Source organism: Tursiops truncatus, chromosome 19, assembly GCF_011762595.2.
Source record: "Tursiops truncatus isolate mTurTru1 chromosome 19, mTurTru1.mat.Y, whole genome shotgun sequence".
NCBI classification, from domain to species: Eukaryota; Metazoa; Chordata; class Mammalia; order Artiodactyla; family Delphinidae; genus Tursiops; species Tursiops truncatus.
Genome location: NC_047052.1, coordinates 15,047,951 through 15,060,151, shown reverse-complemented (window position 1 = coordinate 15,060,151; position 12,201 = coordinate 15,047,951). Strand labels below are relative to the sequence as shown.

The 12,201-nt window shown below is 37.9% G+C and overlaps 1 protein-coding gene across 1 annotated transcript in view; it reads left to right on the top strand.

Annotated features, from left to right (window-relative positions):
- LOC109550055 (uncharacterized) overlaps window positions 1-12,201 on the top strand; it is a 361,699-nt gene that overhangs the window by 284,998 nt on the left and 64,500 nt on the right. Inside the window, exon 12 of the mRNA XM_073796783.1 lies at window positions 1,176-1,301. The gene's annotated coding sequence lies outside the window, so the exon portion shown is untranslated. The remainder of the gene's footprint in view (window positions 1-1,175; window positions 1,302-12,201) is intronic.

Sequence of the window (12,201 nt, the reverse complement as noted above, 5' to 3'; positions counted from 1 at the left end):
ATTATATTCTGGCTTCCATTATCTGTATATTAGTGAACTAAGAGAAGCATAAACCAAAGAAATTTATAAAAAATACAAAACTTCTAATTGGAGAAACAAGGGAACGTGTGACTTAAACTGGGTATTAGGGAGTTTTAAAAAGCAGAAATGATAGAGGAAGAAATGGGATTAGCTAAGATATTGGCAGAATAGAAACAAGGGCTTGCAGGAAACACGGAATAGGGCATTTTGAAGGGTAGGATTCCGCAGAGCAATAAAGGTTTAAACCATTGGGAGCCCAAGTTCAAGGGAGCCAAGTATAAATCCACAGAAATTTTAGGCAGGGAATAACAGGTTGGAAGTCTGCTGTGGAACAACTGATTGGTAGTGATGCATGAAGTGATATGAAGGGGGTCTGGGGACTTTACTCTATCTTTGTGTGAGATAATGAGGGTTAGACAAATGGCAGTGTAAGAACAGGGAAGAGAGAGGAAGACTGAATAGGGACCTGTGCCAAGGTGGTAGAAGTAATAAAGCATAATCCAGTTGCCTGATGGGCAAAAATATTTTTCTGTTATGCCAAATATTTTTTAAAGGTCTTCTTGCTCTGAGTTAAAAATTACATAAACTGTCAGTGAAGTGCTATTACTATTTAATACATTTTAGTTGTCATTTTAACTTCTCTAAGTCTGAGTTTCTTGTAAAATGGGAATGATGATTTTACCTTTCTCATAAGGTTGTTGTGAGGATGAAATAAGATGATGCATGTACAGTCTGTTACTGTGCCTGGCATTCAGAAAATGCTTGATGAATATTTCCTATTATTGTTTAATAATAATATAGCATTAATATTAGTAGGCTGTTTTCAATATAAGGTATATTTTTATATTTTCAACAAACAAAACTTTTTATTGAATGTACGTCAAGTTACTTTGGACAATGTCTGCAATTGTTGACTTCATTTGCAGTTATTAATATTGACTAATATACTTTGATCATTATGGGTGATGTTGACACCAAAGTAGTAATTTTAAGTGTTTTTGATGGTAGATATTGATCTAATCATGTGAACAACACTGATAATAACCTGTCATTATGAGTACTGGATCGATATTTTAACCCATACTTAATAAGGAACAAATAATTTCTACTTCGCTTTTGTATCAATATCTGGAGTTCTTTTCTGTGTTTTCTAGGTTCTATAAAGGAGGCAAAGGTTTTGAAGACTATCAAAGACATCACAATGGTATATTCCTAAGGGATTTAGAGGCTCTTCATCAACCAAAGGAAAAGCACCAGTGAGAGTCAGGATGTGATTCCAGGCAGGTGCCACTACTTATTTAAAATGTGTCAAGGTAAGATGCCTATATATGTTCAGATCTGTGCCAGCAACCATGAAGACACAGAGACTGGACAGAAGAAACACAGCAGTTTAGTGAGTACTAAGTGTTGTCACATAGGCCATAGCATTTAATCCTGACAATAACCCTGTAAGGCAAGGCTTATTAGGCCCAATAAATGCCAGAAATATGGGTCAAATCCAGGTTCAAAGTTGATACTCTTTCCACAATACATACTTCTCCTCATAACAGGCATACCAATGAGTGCCTTCCTGGAGGGTGTTGTTGCTACATGACCTATTCTCTCAGACCTGACAGATTTTCATCTACATGCATGTTATTTCTCACCAGAATAAACATGATTTACAGAGAACTGAGCCTAAGTAATTTTGCTCAGTTACTCTGTATCAGGAGTCGGCAAACTGTTTCTGTAGACAGATGGCCAGTAGGTTAAGCTTGGGGACCAAACAGTCTCTATTGCAACCACACAATTCTGACAGCCATAGATAATATGTAAATGATTGGGTGGGCATGGCTATATTCCATAAAACGTCATTTACAAAAACTGACAGTAAGCCATATTTGGCACATAGGCTGTAGTTTGGCCAATTCTTGCTCTATACCAAAGGTAGTCATTTTTTACATCATTCAGTCTATATAGTTTCAGAGTGTCAGAGTGTTCTGTCTCCTATACTCAAAATCTCCTTAGTACTATATGCACCCGTGATTCCCCAGTGTCCCTCACCATAGAAGCCTTCATGTTTTATTACAATTCATCCTTGGAGAAGGGTGTGAAACAAGGACCCAAGCCTGTTGCCCATCACAGTGAAATTTGTGTCATCAGAAGAATATTTATAAAGGCTCTCAGAGAACTCAGAGTTGGTGCCCCACTGCCAGTATCAGAGCTGGCCCCGTGGTAGAAAATCTCATGCAGAGGGTGGGCTCTAATTTCAGAGGATAAGAACCTGGCCTCCCATGGATGTCTCCATTGGAACTATTGATTATGTAGTAGAACAAAATGAGATTGACAACACTTGAGCCACCAGCATCTAAATTCTGTGTGGGAAATTGTGTGCCAGTCAACTACACTGATATACCTTCCCATGCTAGCGTGTGTCTTTAACTTTTTTTTCAATTTTTTGACGGTACGCGGGCCTCTCACTGTTGTGGCCTCTCCCGTTGCAGAGCACAGGCTCTGGATGCGTAGGCTCAGCAGCCATGGCTCACGGGCCTAGCCGCTCCGTGGCATGTGGGATCTTTCCGGACCAGGGCGCGAACCCGTGTCCCCTGCATCGGCAGGCGGAGTCTCAACCACTGCGCCACCAGGGAAGCCCTAACATGTGTCTTTAAACACCCCACAACTGTACCAAATTATTCATGTTGACCTGATCTTTCCACTCTTCCTCCTTTTCTAGCACTGTTTTATTTTATATGTATGCCTAGTTGCTTTAGAGATATTCTGCTATGTTTCTGAGCTTGGCTTGATCAGGGGTAGTAGGCAGGCTGTGATTGGAATCTTAATAACCTGTCAAAACAGAGCATTTAAATACTGTTCATGTTATTTTCTTTCCTTCCCATGGAGCACAGATAGCCAGAAAGACAAATAGGAGAGGCCCCTTGGCATTTTTCCCTTGTTTGTGTGATCCCTAAGGGTTTTGATGAACTGGACTTTGCAAGGTGCGTTGAGACTGTTCAAGCCAGTTTCAGCTGGATGTGACTTGCTTAATGATTTGGCAAGGATCTGAGGCACTGGAAATCAAAACAAAACAAAAAAGAAAAAAAAAAACTCAGATCAGATCAGCATACATCATAACAATAGAATCATTCAACATCTTACCTGGTTACTTATTATAGGTTGTGCAGTGATAGAAATGGAAATAATTTACTCTGGCCACTTTGTGTTACTGTTAAATCATTTATGTGCTAGGAAAGGGTTTGCAAACTGTCAAGACTCAAAGATTCCCTAACTGCATTCTCCCGAGGAGTTCTCCAACACCATCCCTGGTTCTGATTCATATTTTAAACATTTTCTTAGAATGTGAGCTTTATCATCCGTGTTAAAGTTCAGCAAGGCCTACTTTTCCAGATAGATCACCATCAAGAGATACGGTAATATAAAATAAAGCTACTTCTGACGTTTTGATGGTGAATGATATATGATATAACGTGATATATTATGCTCCTTGTAATAATTTTTGAAATAGCTAATTCTTTGGGGGCCATGTAATATATAATTCCAGAGATTTTAGTGATATCAGGTATCTTTCAAGTATCATTTTAATTGAGCTCTGGGGCTTTTTGTCCCCATCAACTGTGAATCAGACAGGAGTCCATTAAACCCTGTTGAGTGACAAATCATAGGCCAAGGAAAAATTGGTTCAGAAGTCATGCCTGAAGACAAATAAGATTCAGTCCCTGCCTTCAAGGAGCATGTGGTTAAATAGAGAGAGAGAGAAAGTATACAGAAAACTACAAAGTAAAAATGTTATGAATTTAGTAAGAGGCAAAATGTCATAGGAGTTAGAGAGAATGAGTAGTAACAATTATTATTATAGCAGCTACATTTAGTGAGCCGCATTTATTTACTTACTATGTGCTAAGCACTCTTTTTTAAACTTACATATTTTTTTTTAACTTTGAGATATAATCCATTGTACAGATGAGAAAAAGAGGTCCAGAGAAGTTAAGCAACTTGGGCAAGGTTTACAGCTATTACGTGGTAGTCCTGGGTTCACTAAGCAAGACAGTGAAATGATGAAAGTGCATTCCAATACTGGAAAGATTGTATCAGGAGAGATTTAGAGAGGGAGTCTAGTTAATGGAATATTGAAACAATCCATGAGAAATTAAAAAGACAAGACCAGAGTAGTGGCAATGGGGACACCAAGGGGTAGAGGATAAAAGAGGGTGGGATTTCTATGAGATTTTTGGAAGAAAGGATCACAAATGGGATTTGGTAACTAGTTTCACAATACGGAATATAGGAAAAGTGAGTCAAAGATGACTAAAGTGAGGGCTTCCCTGGTGGCGCAGTGGTTGAGACTCCGCCTGCCGATGCAGGGGATACGCGTTCGTGCCCCGGTGTGGAAAGATCCCACATGCTGTGGAGCGGCTGGGCCCGTGAGCCATGGCCGCTGGGCCTGCACGTCCGGAGCCTGTGCTCCGCAATGGGAGAGCCCACAACAGTGAGAGGCCCGCGTACCACAAAAAAAAAAAAGATTACTAAAGTGTTTTGAGCTCCAATGATTAGAAGTAGGGAGGGGAGATTTTAGGGGATTAACCAGATCACATTGTGCTCATTTCTCTTTTCCCAGCCCTCTTTGCATTGTATCTGTAACTATTTGTTTCTGGGTGTCTCTCCTCCATTAATTTTGAGCTCCTTATGCTTCATGATTTATATAGGCCCAGCACTCAGAACAGTGCTCCAGGCATAGTTAAGTCTTCCATAAACATTCCTTTGGAATAAACTTTAAACATAGTATTTAGAAGTCCGCATTGAATAGACAAATATGAGTGTTTAGTAGGCAGTTGGAAATAAAGAAAGGACATTTTAAATGGTATCAGAGCTGTAGAAGTAGATTTTGACTATCAGAAAGAGACAATATTTGAAATCCTGAAAACGGGTTAATACTTTGGATGAGAATATGAAAGAGACAGCAAACCGAGTAGAGCTGAGGATTAAAGAAAACAATAAGAGGCAAGAGGAAGACAGGAATCGAAACAGGATTCAAAAAGAGATTTTATTTAAAGGAATGGCTAATCATTAATGTCAAATGCTAAAACTTCTGATGATCTGTAAGAATCCAGAGGAAATTTCTGTTTTCTTATTACCCATTTTATACTTTCTGTAATGGAATATTATATTTGAAGAGGTAGTACAGATGTTATATTAATTAGAAGGCTTATTAGAAGGCTTATTGCTCCCTTTTAATAGATGTGTGTATACTCTTCAGGGGAAAGGAAAACATTTGCATAGATAATCAGTCAGATGAAAAATAATTAATACATTACATGAGCTCATCATAAGCTATCCCATTTCAAACACCCTCATTTAATCACCGGATGTGAAATAACCATTAACTTAAACTTACTTGAAGTTTACCATTGTGACTTTCGTACTGCCTACTATATTACAATGCCATGTATTCTCCATTAAAGATCTCTGTTTCTGATCTCTCAGCATTTCCTATACATTTTCCCTTTTAGACAAAAGGATTATATGTTTTGGATGAGTTCTGAAGTCATTTGTTTCGAAGAAATTCAGCAGAGTGACTATTTAAGTCTTATATTTGCATTTGAAATACTTAAAATGTACTCATCATCCAGCCCTCCTTAATGTACTGAATTATGAAAACTGACTCCAAACGTCCTGCATTGAAAATACAGTTGTTTTGTTGCTGTTCTTTTCAAACAATCACAAAATACCTCATCTTCTTAGTCAGCTGTGAACTCAGACCATTAATGAAAAAGAATAAGTAAAGTTATTAGCATTATAAGTATATTATTCTTATAATATATCATAAGAATAAACAGTAGAGGACTTTATTAGGTAAGATATGACATATCCACTCAGCTATGTCTTGTCAGATAATTGATACATTATAAGAAATTATCTCTATCCATGCATCCTGGAGTATACATTTCTCCTCAGACTCAGAATAGAAACCCTAGAATGATTATCTTTTACAAATCTATTCTGCATTATAACTAAAATAACATATTAATAGCTATAGATGGAAATTTTAACAACTCAATAGGTGGAGCAAAATCTAGGTTACATACTTCAAAGAAATAATTAGTGATATGGAGGACAGTGGTGAGATATTCACAGAAAAACAAGGAAATAACATATAGGTAAAAACAGTTAAGATATAGAGGATATATTGAGAGGCTCCAAGCCACATCTAAAAATAGATCCACAGGAAATGAATAAGAGGAAAGAAGGAAAAAACTATATTTGAAGAGGTAATAACTTGTAAATTTCCAGAATTCAAAAATCAGTGGCCTTCACATTTAAATGTACCTTGAGGGACTTCCCTGGTGGTGCAGTGGTTAAGAATCTGCCTGCCAAAGCAGGGGACACAGGTTCAATCCCTGGTCTGGGAAGATCCATATGCCACAGAGCAGCTAAGCCCATGCCACAACTACTGAGCCTGCGCTCTAGAGCCTGTGAGCCACAACTACTGAGCCCGCGCGCCACAACTAGTGAAGCCCACACACTCTAGGGCCCACGCACTGCAACTATTGAAGCCCACGCACCTAGAGCCCGTGCTCTGCAACAAGAGAAGCCACCGCAATGAGAAGCCAGTGCACTGCAATGACGAGTAGCCCCTGCTCACCGCAACTAGAGAAAGCCCGCATGCAGCAACAAAGACTCGACACAGCCAAAAATAAATGTAAAAATTTTTTTTAAAATGTACCTTGAATAGAGAGCAGGATAAATAAGTGTAAAATCACATCAAGTCACATTATAATGGATCTGTAGAGCATAAAGGATAAAGAAGAATCTTAAAAGCTACCACAGAGAAAAGGTAGATTACCTTAAAAAGGAAAATCAGTTTAGACTTCCAGAAATCTTCTCAACAGAAACAATAAATGCTAGAATATAATGGTGCTGGGGAGAAATAATGTTCGATTTAGAATTTTATACTCATCTGTCTCAACATTCAAAAAGGAGAGCAAAAGTACAGACATTCACTACACAACCATAAAAAGATACAAGTATATAAAAAACAAAGTTAACCCAGAGGGAAACATGGGATATACGAAAGTACAGCAAGCATAAAAATTGATAAATGTTATTAATGGCCAATCATATAAAGACTTAGTAATTTTTTAGTTTCAAAAAGCTTCATCCAAAATTATAGACAATAATAACAAGATGGTGGATGGTTATTGTTTAATAGGTAATTAAAGTACAAAAAGATCTATGTCCAGGACTTCCCTGGTAGTGCAGTGGTTGAGAGTCCGCCTGCCAATGCAGGGGACACGGGTTCGTGCCCCGGTCTGGGAAGATCCCACATGCTGCGGAGCGGCTAGGCCCGTGAGCCATGGCTGCTGAGCCTGCGCGTCCGGAGCCTGTGCTCCGCAACGGGAGAGGCCACAACAGTGAGAGGCCCGCGTACTGCAAAAAAAAAAAAAAAAGATCTATGTCCTATACAAGAGGAAGAGAAGCACATCTAAGAACTTGATATTTTAGACCTTAAGAAACTTTGTTTATAAATTAATATTATAGTTTTCAAACCTAAAATGGAAAAAGGAGAATGAGGAAAAATTTATCAATATTGTACACAGAAAATAAGGAGAGAAAAGCAAGGCAAATAGAAAACACAAAATACTGCTCAGAAATGAGGTCAGATAGATCAGTAATCACAATAAATATGTAACAGGTTTATTGAACATGCTGGACTCAATAAAATGAAATCAAGAAATAGTCTTGTTTTCCTTTCACTAATTCATTTCAGACTTCTATCTGATCTGCTTTCTCCTAGATAGATCTCATAGCTTTTTGTCACTTTCAGATATTAATAGATATGCTTCATTTTCAGTAGTAAAAAAGCCTAGTCTACTCTAAATAGAAACTTCAGTCTCTCATTCAACTTAAAGCTTCTGTCCCTCTGCTATCCCTTCTGCAGCTCAGACCTAACCAAGACATAGGAACTTGCAGTGGGGGAGTAGTCTCATATTTTGTTCTTTTATGATTCCCCTCTGCTCTTGTTCCCCTTCCTTTAATCTGGGCTACCTTAGCCCCTCCAAGGCTGAAGTGGAAAGATATGGGGAAAGGTAACAGAGAATTCTATTATAGGTGTCATATGCCTGAGCATAAGAGATGTCGGAAGGCTGGCTGGTTGGCTGTCATAGAGTGCAAAACAGAAAACAATTAACAAAATGGCAATGGAAAGTATTTTATCTATCAATAATTCCTTTAAATGTAAATGGATTAAACTCCCCACTCAAAAGGTATAAAGTGGCTGAAAGGATTAAAAAACAAGATCCAGTGATATGCTATCTACAAGAGACTCACTTTAGATATAAAGACACACATAACCTGAAAGGGAAGGGATAAAAAGAGATGATTAAAAGCAAAACTACAAAGGAAATTTTAAAATATTTAAATATGAATGCAAATTAAAGTACCATATGTTAAAATTCATGTACTATAGGGACTTCTCTGGTGATTCAGTGGCTAAGACTCCTGGCTCCCAAGGCAGTGGGCCTGGGTTGAATCCCTGGTCAGAGAACTAGATCCCACATGCTGCAACTAAGAGTTCACATGCCACAACTAAAGATCCTGCATGCCGCAACTAAAGATCCTGCATGCTGCAACAAAGATCCAGCATGCCGCCCAGCACAGCCAAATAAATAAAATAAATAAATAAATATATTTTAAAAATTCATGTACTATAACTAAATGGTAGTCAGATGGAAATGTATGGCTTTAGATGGATTTGTGAATAACAAGACAGATTGAAACTAAATGACTTAAGTGTTCCACTCATGAAGCTAGAATAGAATAAACTGAAAGAAAGTAGAAGGAAATAATATAATACAGATAAAAGCAGAAATTAATAACATTAAAAACAGAGAAATAATAAGAGGATCAACAAACTAAAAAATAGTCTTAAAAATACTAAAACAGAAAAACTTATAGCAAGAATAATCAAGAAACCAATATAAAAAACATAGATTAATAAAAGGATAAAAGTAGAACAAACATATGGATATATAGAGAATTTTAAAAGCACTTATGAATAACTTTATGCCAGTAAATTTGGAAACATTTTGAAATGGACTTTTTTTAGAAAATACAAATTATAAAAAATGATTCAAGAAGCAATTAAAGTTTGCATAAACCAATAATCATTAAAGAAATTGAATTGGTAATCAAGGACTCCCCTATAAAAGACTTCAAGCCCTGACAGTTTTACCAAATATTTAAGGACAGTTAGTTCCTATTTCATACAAACTTATCCAGAAAATAGTCAAAATTTAAGGTATACTAAATTCATGTTATGAAGCTAGAATAATTTCGGTACATAAATGAAAAAGACTGTGTAAGAAAAGAAACTGTTAGTCCAATTGCATTTATGAATATGAATCCAAATCCTAAATAAAACAAAAACAAATCAAATTCAGACAGGCAAAGTAAAGTTTATACCAGGAATACAAGGATTGTATAATATTTGAAAATACAGTGGTGGTGTTTATCATGTAAACCAAATAAAGGATAAAAGCCATACAGTCATCAAAATACATGCAGGAGAAATGTCTATTTAGGTCTTCTGCCCATTTTAGGATTGGGTTGTTTGTTTTTTTGATATTGAGCTGCATGAGCTGCTTGTAAATTTTGGAGATTAATCCTTTGTCAGTTGCTTCATCTGCAAATATTTTCTCCCATTCTGAGGGTTGTTTTTTCATCTTGTTTATGGTTTCCTTTGCTATGCAAAAGCTTTTAAGTTTCATTAGGTCCCATTTGTTTATTTTTGTTTTTATTTCCATTTCTCTAGGAGGTGGGTCCAAAAGGATCTTGCTGTGATTTATGTCATAGAGTGTTCTGCCTATGTTTTCCTCTAAGAGTTTGATAGTGTCTGGCCTTACATTTAGGTCTTTAATCCATTTTGAGTTTATTTTTGTGTATGGTGTTAGGGAGTGTTCTAATTTCATTCTTTTACATGTAGCTGTCCAGTTTTCCCAGCACCACTTATTGAAGAGGCTGTCTTTTCTCCATTGTATATTCTTGCCTCCTTTATCAAAGATAAGGTGACCATATGTGCGTGGGTTTATCTTTGGGCTTTCTATCCTGTTCCATTGATCTATACTTCTGTTTTTGTGCCAGTACCATACAGTCTTGATTACTGTAGCCTTGTAGTATAGTCTGAAGTCTGGGAGCCTGATTCCTCCAGCTCCTTTTTTCTTTCTCAAAGATGCTCAACATCACTAATCATTAGAGAAATGCAAATCAAAACTACAATGAGGTATCACCTCACACCAGTCATAATGGCCATGATCAGAAAATCTACAAACAATAAATGCTGGAGAGGGTGTGGAGAAAAGGGAACCCTCCTGCACTGTTGATGGGAATGTAAATTGATACAGCCACTATGGAGAACAGTATGGAGGGTCCTTAAAAAACTAAAAATAGAACTACCATACCACCCAGCAATCCCACTACTGGGCATATACCTTGAGAAAACCATAATTCAAAAAGAGTCATGGGGCTTCCCTGGTGGCGCAGTGGTTGAGAATCTGCCTGCCAATGCAGGGGACACGGGTTTGAGCCCTGGTCTGGGAAGATCCCACATGCCACAGAGCAACTAGGCCCGTGAGCCACAACTACTGAGCCTGCACGTCTGGAGCTTGTGCTGCGCAACAAGAGAGGCCACGACAGTGAGAGGCCCGCACACCATGATGAAGAGTGGCCCCCGCTAGCTGCAACTAAAGAAAGCCCTCGCACAGAAATGAAGACCCAACACAGCCAAAAATAATTAATTAATTAATTAATTAACAATTTTTTAAAAAGTCATGTACCACAATGTTCATCGCAGCTCTATTTACAATAGCCAGGACATGGAAGCAACCTAAGTGTCCATTGACAGATGACTGGATAAAGAAGATGTGGCATATATACAATGGAATATTACTCAGCCATAAAAGGAAACGAAATTGAGTTATTTGTAGTGAGGTGGATGGACCTGGAGTCTGTCATACAGAGTGAAGTAAGTCAGAAAGAGAAAAACAAATACCATATGCTAACACATATATATGGAATCTAAAAAAAAAAAAAAAAAAAAAAAGGCTCTGAGGAACCTAGGGGCAGGACAGGAATAAAGACGCAGACATAGAGAATGGACTTGAGGACACTGGGAGGAGGAAGGGTAAACTGGGAGTGAAGTGAAAGACCGGCATGGACATATATACACTACCAAATGTAAAATAGATAGCTAGAGGGAAGCAGCCTCATAGCACAGGACGATCAGCTCAGTGCTTTGTGACCACCTAGAGGGGTGGGATAGAGAGGGTGGGAGGCAGACGCAAGAGGGAGGAGATATGGGGATATATGTATATGTATAGCTGATTCATTTTGTTATAAAGCAGAAACTAACACACCATTGTAAAGCAATTATACTCCAATAAAGATGTTTAAATAAATAAATTAATAAATGCAGGAAAAACATTAAACAAAAATAAAACCCATTCAATTTTTTAAAAATTAAAAGAGGAGGGGCTTCCCTGGTGGCGCAGTGGTTGAGAGTCCGCCTGCCGATGTAGGGGACACGGGTTCGTGCCCCGGTCCGGGAAGATCCCACGTGCCGCGGAGCGGCTGGGCCCGTGAGCCATGGCCGCTGAGCCTGCGCGTCCGGAGCCTGTGCCCCGCAACGGGAGAGGCCACAACAGTGAGAGGCCCGCGTACAGGAAAAAAAAAAAAAAAAAAAAAAATTAGAAGAGGATTTCCAGGAACGTCCTGAACCTGATAGATTATCTGTCAAAACTGGCAATCACCATGTAAAACAGATCTCCTACCCAAAAAATTATCTCAATACATGAAGAAAAAGTATTTAATGAAATTCACCTCATTCATGATTTTTTTAAAAAAAGCTCAACAAGTTAGGAATAAAAGGGAATTTCTTCAAACTAATAAAGGGCTCAACTAAAAGTTACAGCTAACCCTATTCTTAATGCTGAAAAACAATGCTGTCCTCTTAAGATCTGTAGCAGGATAAGATTTTCCTTCAACATTGTACAGGAGGTACTAGTCAGTGCAAGAGGTAAGAATAATAGAGTACATGCATACAGATTAGAGAGGAAGGACTAAATTTGCCTTTATTCACAGATGGCATAGTAATCTTTATAGAAAATTCCAAAGAATCTTCAAAAAAGCTCC